The sequence below is a fragment of the Falco rusticolus genome, chromosome 7, assembly GCF_015220075.1.
Source record: "Falco rusticolus isolate bFalRus1 chromosome 7, bFalRus1.pri, whole genome shotgun sequence".
In the NCBI taxonomy this organism is placed as follows: Eukaryota; Metazoa; Chordata; class Aves; order Falconiformes; family Falconidae; genus Falco; species Falco rusticolus.
The window spans coordinates 32,167,949-32,182,973 of NC_051193.1; the positions used below are offsets into that span (position 1 = coordinate 32,167,949).

General features: G+C 37.6%; 1 long non-coding RNA gene across 1 annotated transcript; it reads left to right on the forward strand.

Annotated features, from left to right (window-relative positions):
* The first annotated feature begins 845 nt into the window (after window positions 1–845).
* Window positions 846–14,318, forward strand: LOC119150745. The gene is made up of 3 exons (XR_005105194.1): window positions 846–1,186; window positions 8,880–10,373; window positions 12,375–14,318. It is a non-coding gene; the product is annotated as an uncharacterized LOC119150745 (long non-coding RNA).
* Window positions 14,319–15,025: the final 707 nt, after the last annotated feature.

The window sequence follows — 15,025 nt, forward strand, 5'->3', positions numbered from 1 at the left end:
TGAAAGAGTATTATGCACAAGCATAGGTAAGTCCAGAAAATTAAAAAGAAGCAAAGCTATAGGGGGTGCACACGTATTTCTGATTTCAGGTTCACCACATTGTGCTTTCACAGCCTACAGAAATTAAAGCTGTTTACCTGTAACAGGCTGGCACAACAACGCTTTGCATCTCAGATGGAGGTAGCATGCCACAGAAACACCAAGACCTTTAGGAAACTGGCTGCTATAGGGCACAGAGTATTTCTCCTCAGGATTATATAAGGGGCTTTCTGTAGTGCTCAAAATTACATGGAGAGCACAAGAGCAAAACGCTGCAGTGAGCAATCTCTGCAGAGGACTATCTGAGCTCACTCTCATCTCTTTCCTCTCTCCTTATTCCCAGTTAGGGCCAATTGTTAAGTCTTGCCTTAAATTTCTGTTGTTACCTGGGAGGGGGGCTGGGACTGACCTTGTATAGAGATGAATAACACAAGGCCATGATACCACATGAGCAGTTCCGCTCTTCTTTTTCCTCCACACAGTACTTTTACAACCGGTTCGCTCATAAGGGTCTATCTTCTGTTTTGTGTTGTTCCTCTGCTTACGTCAGTTACACATGTGCTTTTCTCTCCTTCAGGCTCACCTTAGAGGTATAAACTGTTTTCCCTGACACTACTATGTCCTTGTTCAGGTCCCTCTATCGCTCCTGAATGAACAAACCTGACTGCTAGCAGGGGACAGCCAGGCAGCGACCTTTAGATACAATGTGATCCAACTCATCTGTACAAAAACGACACCAGTCACACTCAGACTCATTTCCCAAAGACGTCAGGGCTCCAAGTTAATCAGAAACAAAAAGAATCTGACACAAAGGCAGTGCTGCTCTCACAGACCCTGCTCAGCTCTGCAAGTGGTCTTTCCTTGCCTTGAAATTTCAAGAATGGGATCTAAAATTGTGATTTTTTCTGGTGCCAATCTGCCATAACCCGGCTGAAGCAAGGGGAGAGTCCCTGTTACCCAATGCACTCTTAGCATGTCTTAGTAGCCCTGATGTAGAAAATCAGCAGTACAACAAAGACATCTCGTGGCTGTCCTGCAAACCGCAAGTGAAACAAAGAGAACTTACCAGACAGAAAGGGGATCTGGCCACGACATGAACGTCTGTGGTGTGGTAACAATCTTTGCACTTGCTACCTGCCGTCTACTTGTAAGTATAATTAATACTAACCCCTCTTTCAAATCGCCTAGGAGAAACAAAAAATAGTATGTATGAGTAGAAGAATATCTTAACTGTAAAAATAAAATCATGTCATTCATAGACATTTACTGATGGCTTCCAAATTAAACACAGAAACTCAAATTATTAAATTAAAAAGCCCTCAATAATTCTAGTAGTAATTTAATTTGACCTGATAAATTTTTCATAGCATTTAATTCATGTATCAAGCCTGCGAGTAAGATCTTATATTAGAGATAGTACTCTAAAGTCTTCTAAGAACTTTAATTTCAAAGTAATATGCTAAATAATCAACATTTACTTTTAAAATACTTAAAGAGTTTTATTATAAAGCAGCAGATAGATAATATGTTTATATAGTTTTTAATATTGGTATATTTTTTTAAACCATATATAATCTTATACAGTATACCCCAAGGCCTATATTTTTAAAAAAAATATGAAAAGTGAAATGTATTTTTTTAAAACTAGACAGAATAATAAAGTCAATAATTACATTCAGATGTAGTTTCATTGGTATTCCTCGCATCAGTTCATACACACATGTATGTGAGAAAGGCTCTATAGATACAGTAAGCACATTATAGCAAAGCAGCAATTTTTGTGATTATCTAAACTGTATTTTTGAACAGCAAAATAAAATCTTGCACAGAAAATTTACCAGCATAAAACCTTGATCTGATACATACTAGTGTTCTTCTTCCTTCCTCACCTTTGGATGAGAATTTATTATACCATAAACCATGACATTTTTCCAGCTGAGTAAAAATGAAGAGTAATTAAGTCAGATCATGAAGGTCTTGGAAAAAAGACCAACCCACTCTGTAGTAAAGGTGGAGAGAGCAGACTCTGCCCTCCAGTTTCCCAGTGCAAATCTGAAGAAATCATACTGAATTCAGGCTTACTGTCAACTAAATTCTGAGATTGTATTGCTGATTTATCCAGTGAAAACGAAAAAAATCAAAGGGATCTTGTTTGAGTGCTACAGGATCCAGATGCTCTGCATGTGCATAAATGGTTGCTCCGCTGAATTAAATAAGTCCGTTACATAACTGATATTTCATATTCATTATACATTCACAGTCAGCATATTAAAATGAAAGTATAAGTGGCCAAAATCTTCCTTTGGTAACACCGCTTAAATCTGCGGAGCAATCCTCAGGAAGATTTCTTCCCCCAGGATTTCTCTCATTTTCACAGTTCTTTTGACTTTTATGGTTGATTTAGTGTGGGGAACCTAGAAACAATTCCGCATCAAATGACAGAGACTTTGTTTTAAAAGCTATGCATTTAATTTATAGAAGTAATAACAATACATATTTAATACATTAATAACATGATATTCAGTCCTATCATGCACTCTCATGACAATAACTTTATTATGTACCCTTCACAGATGAAATCACCACTTTGCTTAATTAACTCAGAGATCTACTGCTAATACAGACAAGCCAAGATTTTACCATGTACTTCAGGACATCTGTCTACAAGCATTTTTAGAACTTTTTTTGTTTTATGAAGAAGAGATTATTTACAAAGAAGATGAAATACTGAATTCCCGTAGGATCAGATTTGTAAACATACCTCAGTATTGCTCTGTTAACCCCATGAGACCTAAATACCGTACTAGTTTTAATCCTACTGAAAATCACCTATCATATTCCCCATACGAACAGGTGATTCACAAATGACAAGCAGAGGAATATGCCATTAATGGTTCATAAACATCCTGTTGCATCTTTTAACTCTGATCTAACTTGTTGATTTCCCTGGATAAGGAAAAAGCTGTTAGCCCCGTTCCAATTGTAACATGAAAACACTATCGACCTTATACTAGGGAGCATGCATCCCAGAATGTGACCTGAAAGAACCTGTAAGATAATAATGTATTATCTTATTATCACTCTCATCTACAAGCAGCTGATGGGTGGAGTGACCACCTACTGCTTTGTGCCATCAAAGGATGAAGAGCCAACACTCTTAAAACATGGGTATTTCCTTTTGAGTCCAAATTACCTTTTTTTAATCAACTATTTTGGTAGAATTTGCCTTCTATCAAAATACGATTTATAACTAGTATTTAAAGCTGAACAAGATGAAGCCTGGAACATCTCAATATTCAGAAAGGCAAACAAATGTGATGTTCTGTTTTAAGCAGGGAACTGTAGTGGAGACTCCAGTGGTAAAGGAAAGTTGTTCTGCACGTTAAACAAGTATCCAAACTCCTCCTCTTGTATATTAAACAGCACATTACCAGCTCTCTAAATAGAATGGGAAAATCAAAGCAAATCCATTTGTTACTTTTTGAAAAAAAAAAGAGGTGAAACACTACCTTTTAGGAGCTTTGCCTTCTTGGGTGAGTTGTTTCTCCCCCTGATCATAACAAAGGAAAAATACATATGCTTTAAACTTTTGCTGCCCAGGAAGGTTATGGAGTCTCCTTCTTTAGAGATATTCAAAAGCTGTCTAGACATGGTCTTGGGCAACTGGCTCTAGGTGGCCCTGTGGTAGCAGGAGGGTTGGACCAGATGGCCTCCAGAGGTCCCTTCCAACCTCAACTATTCTGTGATTACATATGCACTGCACCTGAAAAATTAGTTGGCAGTAAATTTACGTTATTAATAAAAATCATACACAAGTGTTACGATTAACCATGTCACACAGAAACCTAGGATAAAAGTTCAGTTAACTCCAAAGGGTAATTGTCTTAATATGCGCCTACCAACCATGCACCCTGTGGCCTCCACTGCTAATTTTCGTACATTTCCACATGTTGTAGTGGCTCACTAACATAGAATTGTGACGTGAATGTTAGTTGTCCTAAGAAATGTCATGGCTGTATGCTACCTTGAATATCAGTGGAGAAAAGGACAGTGGGCTGACTCTGGGCGTTGAAAAAGCGTTGTCAAAAGATCTGAAGCAACCTTAAAACCTTACAACTTTTTGGACTCAAGAAAGTAGGATCTTCCTTCCTACATAAATACACAGTTAAACTTGAATTTATGTTACCATACAAACTAATTCCTTGAGTACCAAAGATTAGGGTTCACACATTTTCTGGTGATGGAATGCAGCTATAAATTTAACTTAAATGATTACTGTAGTCTTCCTGATTTGATCCTGATTAAGGAAGTGAATCTTCCTTAAAGTTCAAAAAATAAGTACAGATCCTGTAAGCAGAAACAATGAAAAGTATCGCATAACATAATTCTTTTCTTTACTTTAAGGTTGTGTGCAGAATTTATTGTTATACATAACATTAAAATAGAAATTAGTAAGTAAACATAAGTAACAATGGCAAAATGCTAAGAGATGCTACAAATATTATCTAAATTAAGAAGCTTAGGGAAGAGAATACTTCAAAGAAATCTGACCACAGTAAGGCAAGAATTGGGCTCTTAAGACACCTGAATAGCTTTAACTCTGCCTGAAGAGATGCCATGAGGGAAAAGGTTAAAAAAAGCCTGATGTGTCCTAAAACATCACTTCATCTAATCTGGGATGATAAAATTAGCGTTGCTTAATCAGAGGCAAACCTTTTTTTAATTTTTTTACTATCTGGGTGCCTTTGCAGTGTTCTAATTTTAGCATGTTGGATTTAATAAAAAGTAAGACTAAACTGGAAACACAGACAATACGCATAGTTTTGCACTATTACAACAGGCTGAAACTGGAAAGATCAAAGAACAAGTGGCATGTGAGGAACTGCAAATATAGCTACTGATAGAGGAACTGCAAACATAGCTACTGGTAGAGGATGCTTTCTACAGCATCTCATCTACATTATTTAAAAATAAGTGGTGTCCATGTGTTGGTCTTTTAATGTGTGAGGATCAATCTATAACATGGGGAAGAAGTCATACATGCTGCTTTAAGCCAGAAAAGCCCACTTTTGAAGTAAAAGAGAAGTACCTGTAAAAAGATCCTGGGCAGTATGCAGTTAAGGTCGAATCCAGCCCTGTGAGGAGGCCAGCTTAGATCAAGGCTAGGGGAAATTTAGTTCTGTGTAAAGCAGTCATGCTGAGTAATGTCACCTCCTTTGACCTCTGCTTTCTCATCTGTAACATCCGAATCAGCAGGGCACTACTTGGTTTAAATAAGGTTTAAAATGTTTCCCCTCTACAGGTTTGGTGATACCAGCCACCAAAAATACATGCTCCTTTGGAAACTACTCCTATCACCTCTGTGCATTAGTATAGACCAACTGAAGATGGCTGTGGAGAAACATCTTTGGGAACAAACCCTTAATTAGCTCTCTATTCATTGACAAATATAGCCTACAGCTTTTAAACACATCTTTCTAGCAAAGAAAAATTATAGCTTATACCATGGTATATAGGTATGATAATATACAAAATACGCCTAAGAAAAATGCTTATTTGGGACTAATCTTACATGAAAAGCAACTATGCACAATAATTCCAGAATCGCTTCACTGACTTACACAACTGATTTTGAAGGAATCTCTTTAGGTAGTAAGTATTAGTAATCAAGATGGAAATGGAAAAGTCCCAGTGCCAGACCTGTTGTTCACTCGCTTGTAGTGGAGAAATGTTTGATACATTAAGAAATGTTGGTGTAACATTCAATCACATGCTGGCTTGTTCCAGCTGCCGGCAGTCAGTAATAGCAAGGTGCTGCTGTTTGTATCACAATTATTATTTAACTACAGTAACAGCTCTACCCTTGCATTTCTGCTTCCATACTTAATATCTTTAATTACTAAGCAAAAATAGACTTTATGCAACAGAAAACCAACCAACCAACCAACCAGAAAGTCTTGAGTTAGTGACAGTACAGGATTAAGCATGGATTTGGGAGGTAGCAGCTTCTGTTAAACAGCTGGCTCCATTTTACAGTATAGTCATTGTTCTGACTGTAAAATTTTAAATTGTTTTCTAGGTATTTTCTTAGATGCATTGCAAGTCTTATCAGAGGAAAGAGAATAAACACATTTTTGGTGGATCTGGAAACTGAAGTAAAGAAAATATGGCAGCATTTAGAGAAAGAAAAGTAATGTCTGAAAAGTGCTTTAAGGCTGTATTCTCCCCCTCCCTGTCCCTAAAAAAGGAAAGAAGCAGCAGCAGTGTTTAAGGCTGGTAAGAGCCTCACCTGCCTACATTTTCTGTGTTGCCCTGATGCAGTTGGCTGGTTTGAGATGTAGCACTGTGATGCACCAAATGGTTTAGCAGATTAGTTGGTGCTCCTTTGACTTGCCTAAGAGCTCTTTCTGCATGGATGCTTCAAAGATTTTTTGTTGTAATTCTTGGGTTCTTAAGACTTATCTGCAACACAAAATGCACACAGATATTCTCCCTGCACAGCCTCACACCCACAGCCAATCATCAAGTACTGTACTCCTTAATTTTCCTCACCAGAACAATGTTACATCATTTCCCTTCAGTTTCTAGCACAGTTTAAAACTTTAGTTTACAGGCTGAAATTCATTAATAAATTAAAATAAACAAACAGAGCTTTCAAAAGCACTGAAAGGCTAATTCTTCATTAATGATTCAGACTGAATCTGAAGATCCATCCTAGGGTTAGGAACTGACAAAGATACATATTCCTCCAGAAAACACATTTCCCATCTATGGAAGGGTTGTGAGAAACTTATAAACTTGCAAGATATTCAGGAAAGAAAAAAAAGGCCTTGTTAAAAATGCTTTATATGGCCATATAATATGTAGCATGAAGGAGTATAACTATGTTAAATACTCAGGAATAATAATCCTGTTTGTTCATGCTAACTTTCATTTGATGCATTCAGTAGAGGCTCTTCAAGTTCATGACCCAATATAAGACCAGAGCCAAATAAATGGTTAATGTTTTCATTCAGATTCCTGTTTGTAATTCTGAGAGGATTATGTCTCTCTAAAGTTTGCTGGCAGTGCAGGAAATCCAGAGTCCTCTGGAGAGTTTGCAACCAGAAAACCCTTCACAAGAAAAGGAAAGACAAAACCAAACGTAACAGATCTTGGTCTTTATGACAGAAATATCATTTTGGTTTTGCAGCGATATAAACAGTAATGATAAACTTTTTGTGAGTAAAGAGATGTAGGATCAGTTCTTCAGATTACTGCTGTGAGCTTAAGATTTTACTATTACACTTTCTAGATAAGCTGTCAAACACAGAAGCTGCACAAGTTGTGTACATTAAATAGCACCAGTAGCTACAAAACTCAAATGCTTGAAACAAACTTTTAATCACTTCAAGAACAAAGCTATTATAATGCACTGAAGCTGTTTTTACTGCGAAAGATGAAACCCAATAAACGTTCGAAATGTAAACCCATTACAGCAGATGGCTGGCAGGGGATTGATAAAAATTCAGCTTTGGAAAGATCTTTAGAATATTATTTGAAACTCAGTAGTTCATCAGTCTCACTTTGTGCCCACCACTTGTTGTAGCGACTGATTTAAAGCTGTGTGCCAGTCTGTCCAGATTTGTTAATTTTGTTGGAACTGGCTACAGTACAATGACAACAATGACTGATTGTCTCCTGCAAATCATCTCTATTTCAGCAGTGACATTAGAAGAGATTTCATCAAAAGCATGAAAAAGAAAATATTATCATGTACAGAGTGTTCTGGTGTTTACCTAAACCAGTACTAAATAAAGTGCTAGCCTTTCTGCTGGGAAAATCTCTTTTGAAGCTTGGGATCAAAAGCACTTTTTAAGCTTAAACAACACCATAAGGTTTCAATTCTTGCTTTCTAACAAGCACTTTAAAAAGCACAACTAAAATGCAACTGACAAACTTGAAAAATCTTTTGTGTTGTTCCACTTGAATGATCTAATGAGAAAATGGCTCAGTTCTGTTGTAGCTAATGAAGTATAACATCTTCACTGAACCTGAATATAAACCAGAAATTTCTCTAAAGATACAGTCTTAACATGCTTCTATTGCTTCACTCATTCTGCCATGTTTTTATTTAAGTGATGTCCAATGAATAAAAGCACAGGTCAGTTTTGAAATAGAACATTTACACATGAAATTACTCAATCCAAAAGTGCTTTGAACTCTGTATACAAGTATTGTGGCTTCAAGTGGGAAAATGTGTTTCAGTAACTTACGAAGGTCCTGAGTCTGCAAACAGAGGTATTAATGTAGTTAGACAGAGATCTGTGATAACGCATTTTTGACAGATGAAGTTCTGAGACAGAACCCAAGTGTACATGGATTTTAACCTACCTGGTTTCAGCAGTGACCTGTGACCTTCTATCAATGTAAAGACCGAGATTTGGCAAAACAGTGAAGATAACCCTAATAACACTATCAAATAACAGCACTTATTTTGTAGCACCTAGAAGCTAATATCCTGCTAAAGGGCTTTATTTATACAAGAGAATATTTATGCCAAGAAATTTCTACAAAGATACAGTAAGGCCATAAGTATGGGAAGTATAACAGCAAAGGGACTAGATTCAGCACATCAAGTAGTATTTGCAGCCCAGCGCAGGTTTAGATGTGGTTGGGCATGGTGACAGCATCATGGCAGTAAAGAATTAAGGAGAACTGGAGTAGAGTAACCTTGTCTACCAGTCTACTGTTAGTGCTTTGTATCTGTAAAGCAAAGAGGTTTGAGGAAAAGCTGGACAAGTTGTTGATGGGAGAATAAAACCAATTGCTTCTCATCGTCCTTCGTACTTATGTTTCAGATGTGTAAAAGAAGTGTTTCTGTGCCCCACAACTATGAAACTGAGACATGAAGAGAGAACTGTCTTGCACAACACGGAATGGGAACAGACTCTAGATCTCCTTATTACTCTATTGATCATTCCTGGGAAACTGATGGTTAAAATGCATACTGTAGCCTTCTGAGCTGGAAGGAAAGAACTCTGTTCATCAAACAAATCTCCAGAGAAGTTTCATGCTGTGATACAGAAAACACAGGTCTGCTGTGGGACAACAAACTCTTTCAGTGAGTGGGGTCTTGGTGATAAACAGAAGTACAGAGACAATGAAACTTCTGTTTGTAGGAGACACGTGCTGGGCTAGCCTCCTCTCTGACTCCTTGTTGTTGTTACTGTTATTCTTGTATTTAGGAAACCTAACAGTGAATCCTACTAAAAATCTCTGTTCCAGTGAATTTATACTGTCAAATGAGATGACGCACACCCAATGAATGCAGACAGACTGACAGATGGGTGAGCACAAGAAAATAATGAGCAATAAAATTGGTCAGTGTGACAGACAATGGTCACAGCAGATGCCCAACTGTTGTGAAGCTTTCTTTTGGTTTTATAGTCAGTGAGAATTTCAGGACAAGGTCTGGAGGAAAACAACAACATTGCTTGTCCAGGAAGCCCCTTGACAACAGAAGGAGTAGCAAAGGTAGAAATATGGCAGTGAAAAGGGGGTGCTGATGACCAGTAACAGTAGTCAGCTCATGGTATGCAATTGCATCTCAAGACATTAGGAGATGACCTCACTCAACAAGAAGCATGGGGACAGGCAAGACTGAACCACAGGCGATGGAGACAAGTACTTCAATGAGGACGGACAGTGAGAGCTAACACAAAGCAACAGGCTTACGGGCAAAGCAATAAATGAAGACTGTTATCTGTGTTAAAGTATTTCCAATGGATACAGATGGGGCAAGATAAGTATCTTTTAAGACAAGACAATATGATACTGCATTGCCAAATTATAGTTGAAAATATTATGTAGGTAACTATCAGCAAGAAGAGAAATTGGAATCAGGTGTGCCAAGAATCCCATTTACTGAGAAAAGATGGACAGAAGTTACAATGGTGAATACTGCACTTTGAAATTACAGTTTAAAACAGCGATGCAGCATTGCTGTGATACTGCATTATGTAGTAACATTATGAAAGTAAGAGAATTAGGTTCCTCTGAAACTTTTATGAAAAATTATCAGACACAGATACCCTGTGGAAGTACAGTTACTTCTGTTCCTTCTGTTCTTGTCGGCATGGACACACTTTCATGACACTGGTAGTGCATCTGCCTAAGCTACACATGAGGATTTGGTGTTTTGAATGTGCACCTGCAAATTTAATTCCTCCCCATGAACTCATTCTACCTGTAGTCTAGGATGGCCAAAAGCTGTGTAAGTGCACAGAAGTATGAACTGAGGGTAGACCTTGCTGGAAAAAATGAGTGGATTTGCTGCAGCATGGCACTTCAAGGTAAGTGTAAGTTACTACTAGGGATAAATTTCACATTTCTGAACAATAAAATCGATGGTGTCATCTATATCTACAGATAGGTGAGCCTGAGACTCTAACGGGTCTTTATTAGTTTTAAAGTGTTTGGTTTGTATTAAAATTGCCTATCACAGGCACCTCAATGAAGGCATCACAACAGCCAAATAGTAGTCATCTTCCTGGCAGGATGATACAAAGAACCTGTTATAGGTTCTCACACTCATTAAATTCTGTGATGAAGAAAAGGAACAGATGGTATATGTCTTCTATTTTTCCTGACTTTACAAAATCTGAGATTGCTTTAGAGAGTCTACCTGGAAGGAAAAAACATCTGGTTTAATGCTATGATAACCACATTAGGCACCCATCACAGGTGACATGAATATCATCCCTGGAATCTGAATAACATTTACTTTACTTGTTTCAGGGTCTGGTAGTCAGCTCTCATCCTTTCTTCTGCATTTACTGGCAGTCAAAACACAACCAATGAATACTAGTTCTTCTGGAGAGAACCATGTGCAAAGAAAATACAAATTAACCTGGAAATGGGATCCTTGACCAAGAAGTCGTCTGACAGTATCTCAGCTACACCAATAAATGTCTGAAACAAACATTACACCACTGCTACTCTCTTAGAAACAGAATCCAAACTGTGCATAAATGACTATATAACTTGGAGCAAAATTTTTCAGCTTTAAGTGCCTATGAATAACTGACACTTTGTATTGACAAAATGGCGTATGTTGGGCAAATTCATACATTCCTTGAGTTAGCCCGGACCACAGCAGCTTCTCATAGCCCTCAGCACATATGAAGATTTGAGTGCACTGTGCACCCTGCAGAGATGTGACTGGGAAACAGCCTTACCAAAGGCCAAGTGTTGCAGGTTGTGCTGCAGACAGGAAAGGCTAGCAATATTTCCCTATTTTAATATACAATGTTATTGAAAATGACAGGTGCTAAGTTATCTGAAGGGTGGACCATAATGGGTGGGACTGTGAGATGCACCACCTTCAGCCCTTTCAGGAGAAAGTCTAGGCCTGACATTCTGAAGAAGGAAACGCTGGAATAGAAATTTCCCAAGTGGAAATCTGTCTTTTTTCCTCGTAAAGAATATGACTGTTCTTGCCATTACTGGGTAAATTCAGTTTGCTTGACATTCTCCTGCCATTTCATCATCCATTTCATCAGCCCCATTTCGTTTCCCACTCTGTATAACCCCTTGAAAGCTGGTGTAAAAAATGTCGTAAGTGCAAAAATACTCTTTTCTGTCAACCACTGAAAACAGAGTGCATGACTGCACCATATGTACTAGGGCTCCAACATGCCCCTGGCTGCTTCTTTGCTGTGTTTCCAGCTCTTGCTTTAGACCAGAAACTGCTAGTTTATGGCAAAAGGAAGTTAAGGAGCATTTAGAACTTACACTTTCCACCTAATCGTCAAGGGAATATTTATGAAAACATACTGTATGTACTCTGTTTTCAACTGAAATTTAGAAAGCCACATTTTTTTAAAAAAACTAACAACAAAAAAAATGTTTGTTTTCATTTACGTTTGATGCTACTTTGAAGCTCACCAATGCTAAGATACTTAAATACACGAAGCTGAGATCCTACAAACTTCGTTCAAACACTGGGCCCCACTGAGTTCAACTTGTCCTTTTATAGTTACCAGGAAAGCCTTTTCTACTGTGTGAAAGAGTTAGCTGTCTTCTGCCCCGTAGCTATGTATTCGTAAAATCAGAAAGGCTAGAGTCTTCTTTACCGTGTTCTAAGACTTTGCTTCCAGGGATAAAAAAGGTAAACCAACAGTACTATGCTGAAAAACAGAAGCATGTCTGGAAAAAAAGAAATCTGAAATTTCCCTTTGGGACTTTTTCAAGGAGTGATGAGCAGAACAACAAAAAAATCGCTACTGAGCCATTTTAAAAATGAAATCCAGTATTTCAGAAATCTTTTAACATTCTTTGATCTTTCTTCACAGATCTGACCTGCTTTGGAATATTGAAAGGACAGCCCATCACTGCAACATAGTCACGCAAACATCTACATTTTAAATTTATCTTGCATCACTATGAAGAACCGTATGCTGAAGAATGAGTGCCTGCTGATCACAGTATGGCACTGAGACAGGCACAGTGAGGCAATGTGATCATCACGCATAGTATGGAGCTTTCAGCCTTGAAACAATAATAGCAGATACTTAGGAATGCCCTGGTTATGGAGAAATTATTAATAGGTTTAATGATTTAAAAAAGTAAATATTCAGTGTATAAAATGAAATACACATCTAGTTTGTTTGACAATGCAAACGAATATACTGACTGGATTTCCATGTTTGAGAGCACCTTTAGACTGGGAATAACTTCAAGTTTTTCTAGTTCAGATGATTCCTGTCCGAAAGTTAAAAAACGTGCCATATGTCAGGAGTTCTCAAAAACCTTGCAACTGTTATATATATTTTGGGGAAAATACTGGTAATTTTACACAGTCCAATCCATAGAAGAAAATGGGAATTTTGTCTGAAAACAGTCCGCCTCATTTAGCCCACAGAATCTACACAGAATTAACAAAAATACACTGTACTTGAATCCTGTTGAAGTCCAGAAAGAGTCTAATTTTAGCAAAGACTGTAAACTGTTCAGCCCTCATAATTGGTTTTGCTCCAGATGAAGAATCAGAAGACCAGTCTGTCTAGCAAGGAAACCTTGTGAAATCATTTTAATGCGGTTATGGTCCAATACCAACTCCTGCAGAAACTGGAGACCTTCAAGTCCTTCATTTTGGCTCATGTACTTTCCTAATACAGCAAAAGTACATGGAATCATCTTTAATGGATTTGGATTCCTTTCCAGCAAAAAATTATCTTAAGCAAAAGCAGTTCATAAACTTTCTGAATTACCTGTGTGCTGGTTTGGGCCACTTCAGTCATAGTGGAAGACAGCATGTTTGATTTCATCTATCTATCCACTGTCTCTAAAGGCAATTATCTTCCTAAACAAAATCAGGGCATCTTGAAGAGCAAGATGTAGGTCAAATGTAGGTTATTGCTAACTATAAGCAATAACCAATTATTGTTGGTATAGTTAGGAGGAAATTTCCTCAGTGTGGAACCTGCTGCTGGCCATCAGCTGAAAAATGCATCTTCCACATGCTGGATACCCTGCTCTGCCCCTTGAAGAGACGAGTGAGGCACAGAATTTCACTGTTCAATACCTGAAGGATCTTGGACCCAGGGCAAGAATTAAAGCTAAGGTATCATTCTTATTTGGGTCAAGACCAGAGAAGACTGTCCCCCACAAATCCAAAACACAGTGAAGACTGAACATAATGAAAGTAACTGTAAAATGCTTGAGTGCATGTACAGAAAAGCTGCTACCACCTACCCTGCAAAACTAGAAGTTTCAAGTTTTCTGTCCTGCTAAGCTATATATGGGCCATGTTACTAAGTCCATTATAGCCCAGATGAAAATCTTCCAAACTCTGCATTATGAGGGGCAGGTTTTCTCCAAATTCTGCATCCCTAAACCAATAAAGCACACAAGATGATGCCACTATCTTCCTTGGACAAAAGAACTTCAGCACTTCCCACTCCCCCAAAAAATATAATTATGAAGAGTATATGCAGATGACTGCAATCTCACTAATCACTGGTACAGGTTTCATAGGAATTAGATCTGTATATGATAAAAAAAAACCTGATGAAAAATGAAACAAATCTACTTGGATGTGGTAATACTACATATATACACTTCCACTATGTGGAAGCTAGGTCAAGTTTTCTGGATCCAGACCAGGAAAATCAAACAAATAAATAAACCCCCTCCTCTGCTCACAGAAGTCTGAGGACATGAAAACAGCTATAAACAGTTGTTTAATTAAGTAAAATACTTATGGCAACCTTTGTGTGTATTCCCACAACAGCTGAATGACAAACAGGCAAAATAAAACAACATGTACTGTTCTACTAATTTGCTTCTCAAAGCTTCATTTTTGTTACATCTGACCTGTAATTTGGTAGCATGAACTAACAGATTAAGAAAGAGAAGGGAAAAATGAGTTCTAATTTTAGCTTTGCCTCTTCCTTATGACCCAGCTAATGAAACAACATGCTTAGCAACCTCAATTTCCAAAAACCCACTGAATATTGGTGATTGCTGAGCAGGTAGTGGACTTGATTACACTCATACATCACAAACAAAACAATATCCAAACTGTATGTTAATATGTACTATTAATTTGTTAAGAGGTGTAAATGTGTACTATGTATATCTTATTCTTTACACAAGCTTACTTCACCAGGCTACAAAAATTAAGAGCTAATTCAACTTCCGGAGAAAGTGCTAAGAGGATCTGGGGAAGGTTTAAGACCATTTTTGTTCCTAAAATATCTCACAATTGAAAAAGAAGGCAGCAGTCATTGAGAAGACAGTATCTATTTAGTGGGAAATTAAAAGCAGCTGTAATAAATGGAAAAATAATGAAACTGACAGTTAGAAGTAAAAACTTCCAAAAAACTGATTAAAAGAGCACATGCATGTAAGGGGACAGTGAGAAACAGTTTGAAAGTATATCAATAGCAAAAGTAATCTTGACAATGGTACTGGATCATTACTAACTGAAAATGGTAGAATT